Source organism: Podarcis vaucheri (assembly GCF_965113315.1).
Source record: "Podarcis vaucheri genome assembly, chromosome: 11".
NCBI lineage: Eukaryota > Metazoa > Chordata > Lepidosauria > Squamata > Lacertidae > Podarcis > Podarcis vaucheri.
The window spans coordinates 47,782,797-47,798,226 of NC_138749.1; the positions used below are offsets into that span (position 1 = coordinate 47,782,797).

Genomic DNA, 15,430 nt, shown 5'->3' on the forward strand with positions numbered 1-15,430 from the left:
ATACATGGATTTCCTTATGGCACTGCCAACCATGTTAAGCCACAGTATTCCAATTTTAACTTTTTCTAATTGATTGAACACCATTTTATAACAGATGAAAGGAGATGTTCTCCAGTGAGGATGCAGTGAGATGAGTCAATGGTATCTGGCCTATAGAGGATTTGACTAATCCCTTTCTTATCTGTGCTTATACAGAGTCTGCATATATTTTAATGCTCTGATGAATAAGTATCTACCTGGCTAATACTGACAGAAAAATAATTATATTTGGGGCTGGTTTTATTTCTGTTTCTGTCAAGACATCCTTGTAAATGAAAATATTGATGGACAGGATTTGCTTATGAACTGTGCAATCCTAGCTCGGTCTACTCAGAAGCAAGTTCTTTTGAGTTCCATGAAATTTAACTCCCAGGTAAGAGTGTCTAGGATTGTGTCCTGGTTTTCTTAAATTTCATCCATCCACTATGGAACTTCAGATAGAAGTCATGGGGATGATTCCAGTCTTATCCTGCTAACACCACTCTATGGTAGGTCATGGGAAGAGACAGTAACTGGCTCAGGGCTACCCAGTGAGTTCCCTTTAGCCAAATAAAACTATCTATTGATTATACTGTGCAATCAGAAATAGTTTGTTTAGAAATATGTTAATGATATTAAAACATTCTCATTCATTTCTATGTAGAATCAGTGACAGACAGGGGCGCCAACTATAGGGGGCTCTGGGTGCCCAAGCACCCACAAAAAATTGTTGTGGGTGCTCAGCACCTGCACCACAGGGCTCCCGATGCAACCTCAGGTTCTGAGGGTGGGGGCACGAGCGTGATGTCATACCGTTACGTTGCGACATGACATCATTATGTCACGCACACTAGGCACTCATAACCTGGGGCCCAAGTCAGCTCTCCTGGTGAGAGATGAGCTCTATGCAAGCTTGAATTAGATTAGCTCACAATGAGCCGAGCTATTTCTCATCTGAAATAAGAAATGGGAAAATGGCTTATTTTTCAGATACAGTGGTGCCTTGGTTCTCAAACTTAATCCGTTCTGGAAGTCTGTTCCAAAACCAAAGCGTTCCAAAACCAAGGCGTGCTTTCCCATGGAAAGTAATGCAAAATGGATTAATCCATTCCAGACTTTTAAAAACAACCTCTAAAACAGAAATTTAACATGAATTTTACAATATAACAAGACCATTGATCCATAAAATGAAAGCAATAAACAATGTACTGCAGTCACCCAGTCAATCCATCAGTAGCTGGACTGGGTTTCCACATAGTCACAAAAACAAAACAAAAAGAGCAGCAAAAACGAAAATGCAAAATAAATAGCAGAAACAGACAGACCTCAGCATAACACTCAAAATGGAAGTGTGGCGCTCAAAACGGAAGTGTAACACTTAAAACGGAGCATGTTTGGCTTCTGAAAAAAGTTCGCAAACCGGAACACTTACTTCTGGGTTTGCAGTGTTTGAGTTCCAAGTTGTTTGAGTACCAAGGCATTTGAGAACCAAGGTACCACTGTAATTCAATTGAATTCCCAAGCCGTCCAACCCCCAGCTCTGCCAGCCTCCAAAATGGCAGGTATCCAACAATGATCTCCAAAATCTCTTTTCCCTAGTCCTTCCCACTTACCCGGGCATGGGCAAATTCAGCCCTCCATATGTTTTGAGACTACAGTTCCCAGCATCACTGACCACTGGCCCTGTTAGCTAGGGATGATGGGAGTTGTAGTCCCCAAACATCTGGAGGGCCGAGTTTGCCTGTGCCTGCACTTACAGTGGTGCCTCACAAGATGAATGCCTTGCAAGACAAAAAAACTCGCTAGATGAAAGGGTTTCATGGTTTTTGAGCTGCTTCGCAAGACGAATTTCCCTATGGGCTTGCTTTGCAAGACGAAAACATCCTGCGTTTTTTGCAAGTTTGTTTCCTTTTTCTTAACACCGTTAATACAGTTGCGACTTGACTTTGAGGAGCAACTCATAGAACGCTGTGTGGTAGCCTTTTTTGAGGTTATTGGTGATTTTTGAAGCTTTTCCAAAACTTTTCCGACACCGTGCTTCGCAAGACGAAAAATTCGCTAGACAAAAAAACTCGCGGAACGAATCAATTTCGTCTTGCGAGGCACCACTGTACCTATTTTCTGCTGCTCCTCTCAAAGAAGAAGCAAGCAGTGGGAGCTCAATGTCTTCTCTTCACTCCTCGCATACCTGGCATGCAGCAGCACCAAGATAGAGGGTGAGATTGGAGGCTGTGTTGTTGTTTAGTCATTTAGTCGTGTCTGACTCTTCGTGACCCCATGGACCAGAGCACGCCAGGCACTCCTGTCTTCCACTGCCTCCCGCAGTTTGGTCAAACTCATGCTGGTAGCTTCGAGAACACTATCCAATCATCTCGTCCTCTGTCGTCCCTTTCTCCTTGTGCCCTCCATCTTGCCCAACATCAGGGTCTTTTGCAGTGAGTCTTCTCTTCTCATGAGGTGGCCAAAGTATTGGAGCCTCAGCTTCATGATCTGTCCTTCCAGTGAGCACTCAGGGCTGATTTCTTTCAGAATGGATAGGTTTGATCTTCTTGCAGTCCATGGGACTCTCAGGAGTCTCCTCCAGCACCATAATTCATAATTGGAGGCTGTATGGGATGTTAAAAGAAAGCTGTGGGGTTTTCCAAGATTCAAAGCTGAAGAGAAACTAGATGCCATAATGCCCACAGTACATGAGCATTGCAATAACCTAGCACCCCTATTTCCAAGCCTGGGAATAAGTGTCTCAGCAACATATCTACTTAGGAATTGAGTATAAAGGAAACTCAAAGGCTGCAGGTCCATAGATATTTTGTCAGAGGGGAAAAGAACTTGAAACTGCTTCTGAGTGGCTTTGTGAGTATATATGCTCTTCCTTTTATCGGCTCCCAATAAAACTGGGGAATTATTCTGACACATATTTGGAGACCACAGAATTTGTGATTCCAACCTTGCTTTGCTTAAGTCCTTGAGTGAATGCTATCCCATCGAAACCTTACAGATGCTGATTTATGAATACGGCATTGCCAAACAGGTAATAGACCAGCAAACTGTCAGAGTGCTAGAACTTATAAATCACCCAGCAGTGTACTGTATATTCAGTTCCTTGTATAAAATATGATTTATCCTGCTGAGATTGTGCCTACTATCACATGAGCCAATTTCCCCATAAGTATATTTCATATATGGGACTATTTTTGTATATTACACTGCTAGGAAATCGTCTGCCTTTTTTCATGATGCCATGGTATCAATATGCTATCATTCTTTTCATTACACGCTGTTTTCTATTTACTAGGAGAGATTATTGCTATTGCCATTTGAAAGTTCCTCTTTGCTTCTTTGCAGGTTCTGTAGCAAACAATGTTTCAGTGCAAAACACCTTTGCTCAGCCCAGATGACATTTAAAGTTCAGAATGTCTGCTTTTGAGTTAGACAGAGCTTTTTTTAGGTGGTGGTGTCTGGGATAATCAAACATTTAATTAAACATTTTTTAAATAAAATGAAAATTTGATATCACAGAATAGTATTGTGCTGGGTTTTGCCCCACATTGCAGAATTTCTCCGTTTGATACTGGGTTTTGCCCCACATTGCAGAATTTCTCCGTTTGATACTGGAAAGGGTGGAAGCTGTTTCTTTGTTCTGTCTGACTTTTGGTTTTGTCCAAGATGCTGCGAAAAGGGTGGAGACTCAGAGTGAACAACTCATCGCTAAGAGCAGCAGGTGTTAATTGTAAATAAATGTACCATAAAACTGCCAGAGACTCCTTAATTCTTATCGGAGCTTGCTTGCCTGCCTGAGTTCATTACAATGGGAAAGACTGAAATCCCAGAAAGCTGCTGTCACTCAACTTACATCAGAGCTCAGCCATACAGCCTCAAATACATTTTTTCGGGGAGGGGGGTTCTCAGATTTTTGTTCATTCTCTCTCTCCCTCTTCCCCCCCCATCTTTCACACACCAAGTCACCAAGAAAGCATTTCCCCAAGCATTCTCCACCATTACCCCACACATGCACACACAAAATGCCCCAGAATAGTACTAGGTCTGGAACATTGTGGAGGATGCAAGATGGCGGCAAGGTGGCCAACAGAATTCCTCTTACCTATATAAGTATTAGGAAAAACATGGCACAGGCAGAGTTTCTGCTAAGCAAAACTTGTCCCCAAGAAACCAAGGAGGATTTCTCCACTCCATAGAGAAATTTCATGAAATGGTCCCTTCAGTTTCCCTGCACACAAATTGCATGTATAATTTCTAGGGACTGTTTGCACAAAGCTCTTCTCGTCATTTGAGGGGCCAAAAATGTGAGTTGACAAGACAAGATACCCCAGCAGCCACAGTAATCCATCTTCCCCACTTTTCAACTCTTTCTAATATTTCAGGAAGCCTGCCAAATTGCTCATAGTTTTAAAGTTTATGAAGAAAAGATATCCGTTATGCATTACATCCTTCCCCCCGACCGTCTTTCAGTGGGTGGAATTAAATAGTTCCTTACGCTACAGCATGGGTAGGCAAACTAAGGCCCGGGGGCTGGATCCGGCCCAGTCCCCTTCTAAATCCGGCCCGCAGATGGTCCAGGAATCAGCATGTTTTTACATGAGTAGAATGTGTCCTTTTATTTAAAATGCATCTCTGGGTGATTTGTGGGGCATAGGAATTCATTCACCCCCCCCCCCAATATAGTCCAGCCGCCCACAAGGTCTGAGGGACAGTGGGGTGGCCCCCTGCTGAAAAAGTTTGCTGACCCCTGTGCTACAGGATAGCTTGCTGAAAACGTGCTGCAAAAAAACAACACAGCCTTCTTTCTCCCCACTGCCCCGCACCTCCATCCTGCATTGAATGCTACCCGAGAAATGGGAAGGGGAAGGAAACATTATACCCAGAGTGTCTGGAATGGAAACTAAACAGGGCTCTGTAGGAGCGAGTAAATAACAGTGCATCTTTGATTTGAGCTGTTCGCCAGTAAAGCGGGCAGTTTAACTTAAACTCTCCCCGTTGCTTATGAGATGGAATGAATGGCTCCAGATAGGGCACACACGGCACTAAAAGTTTCCTGCAGTGAAGCCTGAATGCAGCAGGTAATTGCCATGTTAGAGAGAGAGAGATAAAATGTGATAATATGTAAGGAAACATTTCTTCAATAGAAAGGTGGCAAAGCAATAAACTGGAGAGCTATCCGAATTCTACTAGCCATGAATCTATTTGCTGAGCGTTCAGCTGGCACAGGGAGTAACGGAATACGTTATACCAAAAAGAAAAAGGGGAGGGGGGTGAGTGTGAAAATCTTGGCAGCTGTATCTTTACAAGCAGTCTTTGAAAGAAGAGAGGGAGCGAAAGCAATAGGAAACCGCAGAAGCTGCCTCAGTCTAGACTGTGTACCTTAAGAGGAACTGGGTGCCTCTATGAAGTGTTAAGTGACACCTCCATGTTGCTTTGGGCATTTTCATATGAGAAGATGATGTAGCCTTTGCCCCTCTCTCATGCTAACACACTGGATGGCTTTGAAAGAGGATTAGATACATTGATGGAGGATAAGGCTTTGTTCCCAGTAGTGATGTATGGAAGTGAGAGCTGGACCATAAAGAAGGCTGATCGCCAAAGAATTAATGCTTTTGAATTATGGTGCTGGAGGAGACTCTTGAGAGTCCCATGGACTGCAAGAAGATCAAACGTATCCATTCTGAAGGAAATCAGCCCTGAGTGCTCACTGGAAGGACAGATCCTGAAGCTGAGGCTCCAATACTTTGGCCACCTCATGAGAAGAGAAGACCCCCCTGGAAAAGACCCTGATGTTGGGAAAGATGGAGGGCACAAGGAGAAGGGGACAACAGAGGATGAGATGGTTGGATAGTGTTCTCGAAGCTACCAGCATGAGTTTGACTAAACTGCGGGAGGCAGGGGAAGACAGAAGTGCCTGGCGTGCTCTGGTCCATGGGGTCACGAAGAGTCGGACACGACTAAACAACTAAACAACAACAAGGCTTTGTTCTACCTCTACAGTGGAAGGCAGTCCATTTCTGAAGACCAGTTGCTGGAAAACTGGAGGAGGGGAGAGACCTCTGGCAAGCTTCTCATAGGCATCTGGTTGGCTACTGGGGGGGGGGGGGAAGTATGCTGGACTATATGAAGCACAGGCCAGCAGGCTTCATTTACATTCTTGGGCACTGTCTGCTGTCGGAAGGCTGGAGACTTAACTCTTTTCTGCAATGTAAGGTTCACTTATGCAAAATCCTAAATGAGGAGGTGAATGATGTGTTTGAATTTAAATTTGTTATGTAAAACTTAATAAAAATATATATACATTTTTTAAAAATAAGAAGACAGCCCTGTTTTAGGAAGTTTTTGTTGTTTGATGTTTTGCTGTGTTATTTATATTCTGTTGGAAGCCGCCCAGAGTGGCTGGGCCATCTCATTCAAATGGGGGGGGTACAAAATAATAATAATAATAATAATAATAATAATAATAATAATAATAATAATAATAATACACAGGGTCTCACTGTGTCTTAATTAAATTCTAGCACTCATTGGATCCAGGACTTTAAGGATGCCTAGCATCCACAATTCATAACAATATATACAGACTAAGCATAAAAAGGAATGCTCACAGCATTAATACATCAAAACAGATCCTGCAGCTCCATTAGAGAGACCATTGAAGCCATAGCTTCTGATGCTCAACAGAGAGAAAGTCAGGCCTTTGTCTCTTTCCATCTCTAATATCAAGACTGCCAGTCTATTTTGTTGTCTTTGACACATTCAGACCTTGGTGGCATGCCTTTTCCTGCTCACCTCCCAGAAGGATCTCCAACTAGTAAGATTCAGTAGCAACTCAGGACCCTAGCTTACATTACAAAGCAGACACTTAATGGACCTTGACAGGCTATTTACATAAAAAAAGAAAGTGCTTTTGGCCATTTTAGCCATCCCTGTTTGGGCAGACGGCTATACAGCTATCAAACTACAAAGCTGCAAGGGCACCAGAGAGGATATCCATTGCAACCTCAAATACAATTAAAAAATCCTTAATTAATATCCATTTCGTAGTTGTTATTGGGGGCGGGGAGGGGAAGCAAACAGAAGAGGAACATTTTGATTCAATTAATTAATTTAACCAAAAGCATATACAGTGGTATCTTGGTTCTCAGACTTAATCCTTTCCGGAAGTCCGTTCCAAAACCACAGCGTTCCAAAACCAAGGTGCGCTTTCCCATAGAAAGTAATGCAAAATGGGTTTAAAACAACCCCTAAAATAGCAATTTAACATGCTTTTTACTATCTAATGAGACCATTGATCCATAAAATGAAAGCAATAATCAATGTACTGTACTATAAAATAAATAAGACAGTATTGTAGATGGTAAAAAATCAAAATAACTTTTTTTTCTTACCTGCACTGATGATAGTCATTGTCTGGATGGGGAGCTTTTATCCATTTCTGCAGTCACACAATCAGTCAATCAATCAGTAGCTTAACTCGGTTCCACACAGTCACAAAAGCAAATTAACCCCAAAAGTCTCAAAAACAAAAATTCAAAATAAATAGCAAAAACAAAAGCACCAAACTTAATCTGCTCCGGAAGTCTGTTTGACGTCCAAAATGTTCAAAAACCAGGGCTTCTGATTTGTGCAGGTGCCTTGGAAACAACAGCTGACAGCCGCATCGGACATTCAGCTTCCGAAAAACGTTCGAAAGCCGTTAAGCTTACTTTTGGGTTTTTGGCGTTGGAGAACCAAGGCATTTGAGAACCAAGGTATGACTTGATTGTGATAAAAACCTCAAAGATGTTACAATAATTAACAGAATCATTAAAAACAGTTACCAGTAAAAAAATTAAACACATCAACAAATGGATTTCTTAATTATTTAACAAAATAACATACAAATAAGCATTATGGCCAGTCCCGGTTCTCACTCTGCCTGATACTAGAAAGAAATAGGATAGGGAGAAATCTCCTTCTCTACATTATCTCACAGGTTCCCTCTGTGCTACTGTGAAAATCACTGTAGGCTGAGTCTCACCAGCCATCCATGGGAAAGAAATTAATAAAGCAAAGAGTATTGAATAGGATGGAGACATGTAAGAACACTGCAGTGGCCCGACTTCTGCCCTGGGCAGTCATTGGATGAGGCACATCTACCCCTTCACTTTTCCCACACCCTAACTTTAGGACTGTACAGTGGTACCTCAGAAGTCGAATGGAATCCATCCAGAAGTCCGTTCGACTTTCAAAACACTTGGAAACCAAGGCGTGGCTTCCTACGGGCTGCAGGAGCTTCCTGCACTCAATTGGAAGTGCAGAAGCCACGTCGGACGTCCGGGTTCCAAAGAACGTTCGCAAACCGGACCACTGACTTCCGGGTTTGCTGTGTTCGGGAGCCAAAACGTTCGACTCACAAGGCGTTCATCAACCAAGGTACGACTGTATTGTTTTGTGGCATTTACAACAAATTATTTTAGTCCGCTCTGATAATGCAGTTGAAGGTCAGAAGGCACATCTAAATAATAAAAAATAAACATAAATTATGCATCTCATAATGGCATATTTATTTATGAGCAGGCCTTCTGAGCCTGATAGCAGTAGAATAACCCTCCTCCGCATTTTATTTTCCCTTCCCTTCCCAAAACCAAATGTATATTCAGCACTGTGCTCAGCTGCACAAAGTGGACCAATCCTTCATTTCCAACTACGTCTAGATAGTGTGGGAGGATAGCTGTCTGTCAAACACTGTAGCTGTCCTTAGAAATCCTAAAGATATACAAGCTCTTAAGTTTTATAGGTATTTTTTTTAAGGCTTCTGCAATGCAGCAAATCAAGCTATATGCCTGATACTATGATTTCATTTTAAATCTGCTAGGAACGTTGACAAATTGAACTTAAACTTTATTTTGTTGACGGATCAATATGCACTTCATAGTCATGGAGAAAAGGCTTCTTGCTTTAACATTAATAACGCCTAATGTGTTTGATATGCGACATCAAGAAACATTTAGAAAACAACAACTCCACCAATCATACCGTATACCATTTTCCGAATTGCAAAAATAATAAACAAAGTGGAGAATGATACATAAACAAGAGCCATTGCTCTGTCATCTTCAAGCGGATCTACACTTGCAGCAGAATCACATGTTCCAGCTTTCCCTGAACTGAGAAACCTATGAAAAATAATGCATTTGCTATTTTCTTATTTTTTAAGAAATAGTAATATTTTATTATGAACCTTGATTTCTCTTCTTTAAAATGTTAAGTATGTGCATTTCTGATTATTTCTAAATGTGCATCTGCATATTGGATACAAAGCCTAGTCCTCTTTTGTCCTCTCTTTTGATGGTTTCAGCAATGCACTCTGCAAGGCTCAACAGTTTGCTTAAAACACTCCTTACTTAAAACTCCAAAGTCTGATTTCTATCGTATGCAAAATACATATGAAGGTGCTATGAAGTTTGATCGCATTTTCCTCCTCTGCTGCGTCCTGCCATAACTCCCTCCCTTTCGATTGCTAGCTGCTTGGAGCAGGGACATCACTCATGGTTTTACTTATGTGACTCCAGAATGTACCATATATATATTGTATAAATAAATGTATGAATAATTGTCTTGCCAAATGCAAGGTGGTTCTTTCAGTGAGATTCAGAAGCAATACAAACACAAGTGAGTGAGAAGATTAAAGATTTTATTCTAAACAGCAAGCATTATATACCTTACCAAACAAGCACTTTGATCTGCCACTGAGAAGCCCTCAAGATGTGGCAAAGTGACCCCAAGGTAGTTTCAGGTTTCACAGCCCTGCGATCGATCAGCCCATGCATGAGCTTCTCTGAACTATGCCCCCAAACCATGCAATTTATAGATCAGAAGGTCGGCGGTTAAAATCCCCGCTACGGGGTGAGCTTGGTCCCTGCTCCTGCCAACCTAGCAGTTCGAAAACACGTCAAAGTGCAAATAGATAAATAGGTACCGTTCCGGCGGGAAGGTAAATGGCGTTTCCGTGCGCTGCTCTGGTTCGCCAGAAGCAGCTTAGTCATGCTAGCAAGATGACCTGGAAGCTGTACACCGGCTCCCTCAGCCAATAAAGTGAGGTGAGCCCCGCAACCCCAGAGTCATCCGCGACTGGACCTAACAGTCAGGGGTCCCTTTACCCTTACCTTTAACCTGTATGGTTTGCCTGACTGCCTACATATTACTAGCTACCTACAGATAATTCATTAGCTAGCCACCTCTCCCAATGTCTCACTTCAAAGGAGGAAGGTACACAGCACTATTACTTCCTTCCACATACAGTGGTACCTCGGGTTACATACGCTTCAGGTTACATACGCTTCAGGTTACAGACTCTGCTAACCCAGAAATAATACCTCAGGTTAAGAACTTTGCTTCAGGACGAGAACAGAAATCGTGCTTTGGCGGCGTGGCAGCAGCAGGAGGCCCCATTAACTAAAGTGATGCTTCAGGTTAAGAACAGTTTCAGGTTAAGAACGGACCTGTGGAATGAATTAAGTACTTAACCCAAGGTACCACTGTAATAGGGCATTAAAAGGCTGTTCTCAGCCATCAAAGAGCAGAACAAGAGACAGAGAGAGGAAGTAAACAGAGGCAGGAAGAAATGTGCATGCTAGATCAACTAACTCCTCAAAATTACAATTATCATCCGGAAAAGATTGCCCATGCAATAATACTGTTATGTATTTTTTTATTGCATTCCACAAATGTGCAGTTAAAAGCAGTTAAAGGAAACAGCAGATCTATGTTGAGGAGAGAGAGAGAGAGAGAGAGAGAGAGAGAGAGAGAGAGAGAGATCTCCAGCTGTGAAAGACTGTTGGGACAATAGTGTCTACAGTTATTTTATGGAAAGTGCAGATAGTTGGTGCCTGTCCTGCTGATGATAAAGCCAAGGTTGCAGGTCTGATCCTCATATGGGACAGTGGAATATCCTGCCTTGCAGGGGGTCAGCCTAGATGATCCTCAAGGTCCCTTCCAACTTTACAATTCTATGATTCTATCCAACAGGAATGTGTGTGTTTTATTATTATTATTTTATTTTTCAATTTTTATTTATACTTTTCAAATTTATACATTTCATTAATTTTACAGTCATTTTAGCATTTCAAAGTTTGACTTTCTTTCCCCTCTTTCTGCATTTCCTTAAATTTATTTTTTAATATCTTCTGCATATCCAAATTCATTTAATTATCTACTTTAAATATAAACTCTTATGAAACTGCAGGTTATTACAATAATCCTGCCAATGTTTTTATCTGTTTGCAATTTATCCGTAAATATTAAATAAACCATTTCCATTCTTTTATTTAAAAAGTTTGTTATCTTGATTTCTTATTCTTCCAGTATATTCCATAAGTTTTTGTATCCATTCTTCCTTTGTTGGGACTTCTGCTTCTTTCCATTTTGGGGCGAGTAGCATTCTTGCTGCTGTGGTAGCACACATAAATAAATTACTATACAATTTAGGTCTCCATAATTCCCAAAAGAAAAGCTTCTGGGGTTTGTTTTTTACAAAAGTTATTTTGAACATCCTTTTTCATTCATTATATATCATTTTCTAGTAATAACAGGAATGCTATTCCACAAAACAGCCACGCCGAAATCCCTGTGCCAGTGGTGGACCTCAGGTTCTCAAATTCCAGTGGCTCCCTGTGCAACTCCAAAATATGCCCCCCCCCCGCCTCTCACCTTCCATTCAACATAATAGTTACAGAGCCCCCCATGTTGCCCCAAGGCTCTGTACCCAGTGCAACTGGTCACACTTCCCTAAATCTGACTCTGCCTGCATCAGGGTCTGTGGAGCAGAGTTGTGATATCTTTGGAACTTACAGAAGTAGCTCTGCAACAGACCACAGTGATCTACCAAGAAGGTTCTTCAAGGACCCTGGTCCCAAGCTATATAGGGCCTTACATGTTACCAACACCTTAATCTTGGCCTGCTAGTAGATGGGCAGCCATTGCAAATCCCCAAGGAAGGTGTTGGTGGTAGTTTGCCCTCCACAAGCTGCAGGCTGCCATTAGATGGAGACCTTGCAATCTCCAAGTTCCAAGCTTCAAGTTACAAAAAAGGAGATTCCAGCTAAACATCAGGGAAAACTTTCTGACAGTAAGAGCTGTTTGACAGTGGAAGGGACTCCCTCAGGAGGTGGTGGACTCTCCTTCCTTGGAGGTTTTTAAGCAGAGCTTGGATGGCCACCTGTCATGGATGCTTTAGCGGAGATTCCTGCATCACAGGCCTAGATGGCCCTTGGGGTCCCTTCCAACTCTACAATTTTATGATTCTATTATTCCTTCTTCACCAGACCGTGAAGATCGAAACTATAAATGGAAAGCAATTGGAGGAGAAGGGGGCAGAAGCTGAAGAAAGAACTGTGGGCGTATTAATGTAACCTTGTATTATGTTAACTGTATTTCTGTAATACTGGTTGTTCTGTAGGTTGTTGTTTCTTTAGTTTACTGTACACTACTTAGAGGTAGAGAGGTGATAGACGATAGATAGATAGATGATAGATAGATAGATAGATAGATAGATAGAGGATAGATAGAAGATAGATAGATAGATAGATAGATAGATAGATAGATAGATAGATAGATAGAGGATAGATAGAAGATAGATAGATGATAGATAGATAGATAGATAGATAGATAGATAGATAGATAGAGGAGGATAGAGAGAGAGAGAGAGAGAGAGAGAGAGAGAGAGGTGTGTGTGTGTGTGTGAGAGAGAGAGAGAGAGAGAGAGAGAAAGAGAGAAAGAGAGAGTGCAAGTATAGAAATGGTGTAAAAAACACCGTATTTTTCGCCCTATAAGACACACTCTTTCCCCTGCAAAAATGAAGGGGAAATGTGTGTGCGTCCTATGGGGCGAATGCAGGCTTTCGCTGAAGCCCGGAGAGTGAGGGGGGTCGGTACGCACTGACCCCTCTCGCTCTCCAGGCTTCAGGAAGCTATCCGCTAGCCGTGGGAGACCCAGCTCTCCCAGGGCTAGCGGAGAGCTTGCCTGCACCCAGAAGCTTGGGGCGCGCTGAGCTCCGCACGCCCCAATCTTCGGGATTAGCGCAGCGCACTTGGGGGGGGAATAAAAAAAATTATCTTTATTTCCCCCCAAAAAAACTAAGTGCGTCCTATGGGCCGGTGCGTCCTATGGGGCGAAAAATATGGTACTACTAGTATTATTACTATAATTCACAATGCTATACAAATTCCAGATGAGTAGTCATGTTAGTCTGCTGCAGGAAGACAAAGGCTAGCCCTTTATTATGAAATAGCTTGGCTTTATATAAATTCTACAGAAAGTGCAGCTGAAACAAAACAAAACAAAAAGCAAACTCCAAAGTGACAACTTACTTGCACAAGTAGGACATCTGTGCAGGGAAAAGGTGAAGCCGGTGAAATAAATGCAGACCATCTGGCTTAAGTATCTTGACAGGGGGGAAATGAGTAACATATTTCGGAGAGGTAAAGGTCTGGTTTAATTGTTTCTTAGGTTAGAAACAAACCCTTTATGGGCCACCACTTAGTAAATGAATTCTAATTAAAAGCCATTCTGCAGAGAAGCTGGCAGTGATGAAGAGAGGGAGTTGTGCTCATGTTGCCATGAACATTGTGCACAAACAACACACACACACTTGCACTTTCTCTTCTGTTGCAAATAACAAACGGTCCTCTGAATTACATAATCATTAAATGAAACCATGCATCAAGTTTCTCTTGTCAGGGGACCCTTCAAAAGTTTAACCTAATAGAAACCCTTTTTTAAAATAAATAAAAACCAAAGGGAACGATAAAAGACAGAATTGTCACGGCGCTTGTCAACAGCTTGAGACTTGGCTGCGACAAACAGCAGGGAAATTATTCGATAAACATTTGCAGAATTAGAAATCACTTCCCTTTCCCATCTGCACACATTTTCTTTGAACATTTGTCCACACAGTTTTCAGTGAAATCAGCAGCTCCGGCTGCCAGCGGTTATACGGGAACTATTTGTTAGCGGGTATCTCTTTGGCGATCTCTTCGGGAATGAGAGAGTCTGGGAAAGAGCACAAAGAATATTGCTTCAAAAGAGATTCATGGTTGGGGAAGGAAGGGGCAAATGTGCAGCTGAGAGCTCCTCTAGAGTAATCACACTTGGCTTTTATGGAAGCATTATACAGTGGTACCTCGGAAGTCAAACAGAATCCGTTCCAGAAGTCTGTTTGACTTCCAAAACATTCGGAAACCAAGGCACGGCATCTGATTGGCTGCAGAAAGCTCCTGCAGTCAACCAGAAGCCGTGGAAGTCGTGTCAGATGTTCGGGTTCCAAAGAACGTTCACAAACCAGAACACTCTGTTATGTACTAAGCTTGGATCCTAGAACAATAGGCAGATAGGATCCTAGAATGCAACAACTGATTGGCTTGCAGGAGAAGACCAATCAGGCTCCAGGAGGGAAGCAGAATCAGCCAATCAGATGGGATTCATTGTGTAAATAATGTATATAAAAGCCTGAGGTTTGGGGGGCAATTCAATCACTGTTTTAACAAGCTGCAATAAAGATCATGAAATTACTGCAGGACTCCGAGTATATTTCAACTCACTTCCGGGTTTGCGGCATTCGGGAGTCAATATGTTTGACTCGCAAGGCATTCGGGATCCAATTCGGGATGCTGCTACTGAATGAAGTTCAATGGGTGAGGATCACCTGGCAACTACTTTTATATGTCTTTTTTTGTGTGCCTGGAAAATATCTTCTCAATTTCCTAAACCTTTCAAATCATGCTGTAGCTTTTAGCACTGTTTCAGCTCTATTGATCTTTATTTGTTCATCTCCAATTTGTTTGACCTGGTTTTTATTATTATTTTGTACAGTGCTTTTAATGTTGCATTTTATTTTATTGCCTTGTTTTGTTTGTTAGATTTTTATACTGTGAGACACCCAGAGAACTTTTTGCTGTAGGGAAGCCTATAACTAATACAAATAAATCCTGTTAGATGTCTGTATCATAGATGCTAAAAAGGTTTATTTAATTACCTTTTAAAAATCTGACTCATCACTCAGAAGGGACCATCCAGAGTAGCTTACAGCTCACTCAGAATGACAGCCCCTGCCTTTAGGCTTTCAATTCATAGAGACACGACACAAAAGGAAAATTGATTGGGAGAGAGGAGGAAAGAGTGAGGCAGAGCTCCCCAGGTTTTCATACCAAGTGTACAACCCATGGACCACACACTGTCTTGTCATGCAGGGGGAGGGGGTGAGCAAGGCCAAAATTGGATTCCACACACCCCCAGCCCTCAAGTTACCTTCCCAAGCAAGGCACCAAGCTTTGGGAAGAAGGTGTGAGGCTCTGGCAGGGTCCTAGAGCCCTTCCAGCTTCTTCCCAAAGTTGGAAAAGCACTAGCTAGGCTTTGGGAGGAAGCAGGAGG

General features: G+C 42.1%; 1 long non-coding RNA gene across 2 annotated transcripts in view; it reads left to right on the forward strand.

Moving 5' to 3' along the window:
• Window positions 1–15,430, forward strand: part of LOC309514510 — a 58,183-nt gene that overhangs the window by 30,857 nt on the left and 11,896 nt on the right. For both annotated transcript variants that reach the window (XR_014212026.1, XR_014212027.1), the window contains exons 3-4: window positions 7,652–7,772; window positions 12,327–12,395. This is a non-coding gene — a long non-coding RNA (uncharacterized lncRNA). The remainder of the gene's footprint in view (window positions 1–7,651; window positions 7,773–12,326; window positions 12,396–15,430) is intronic.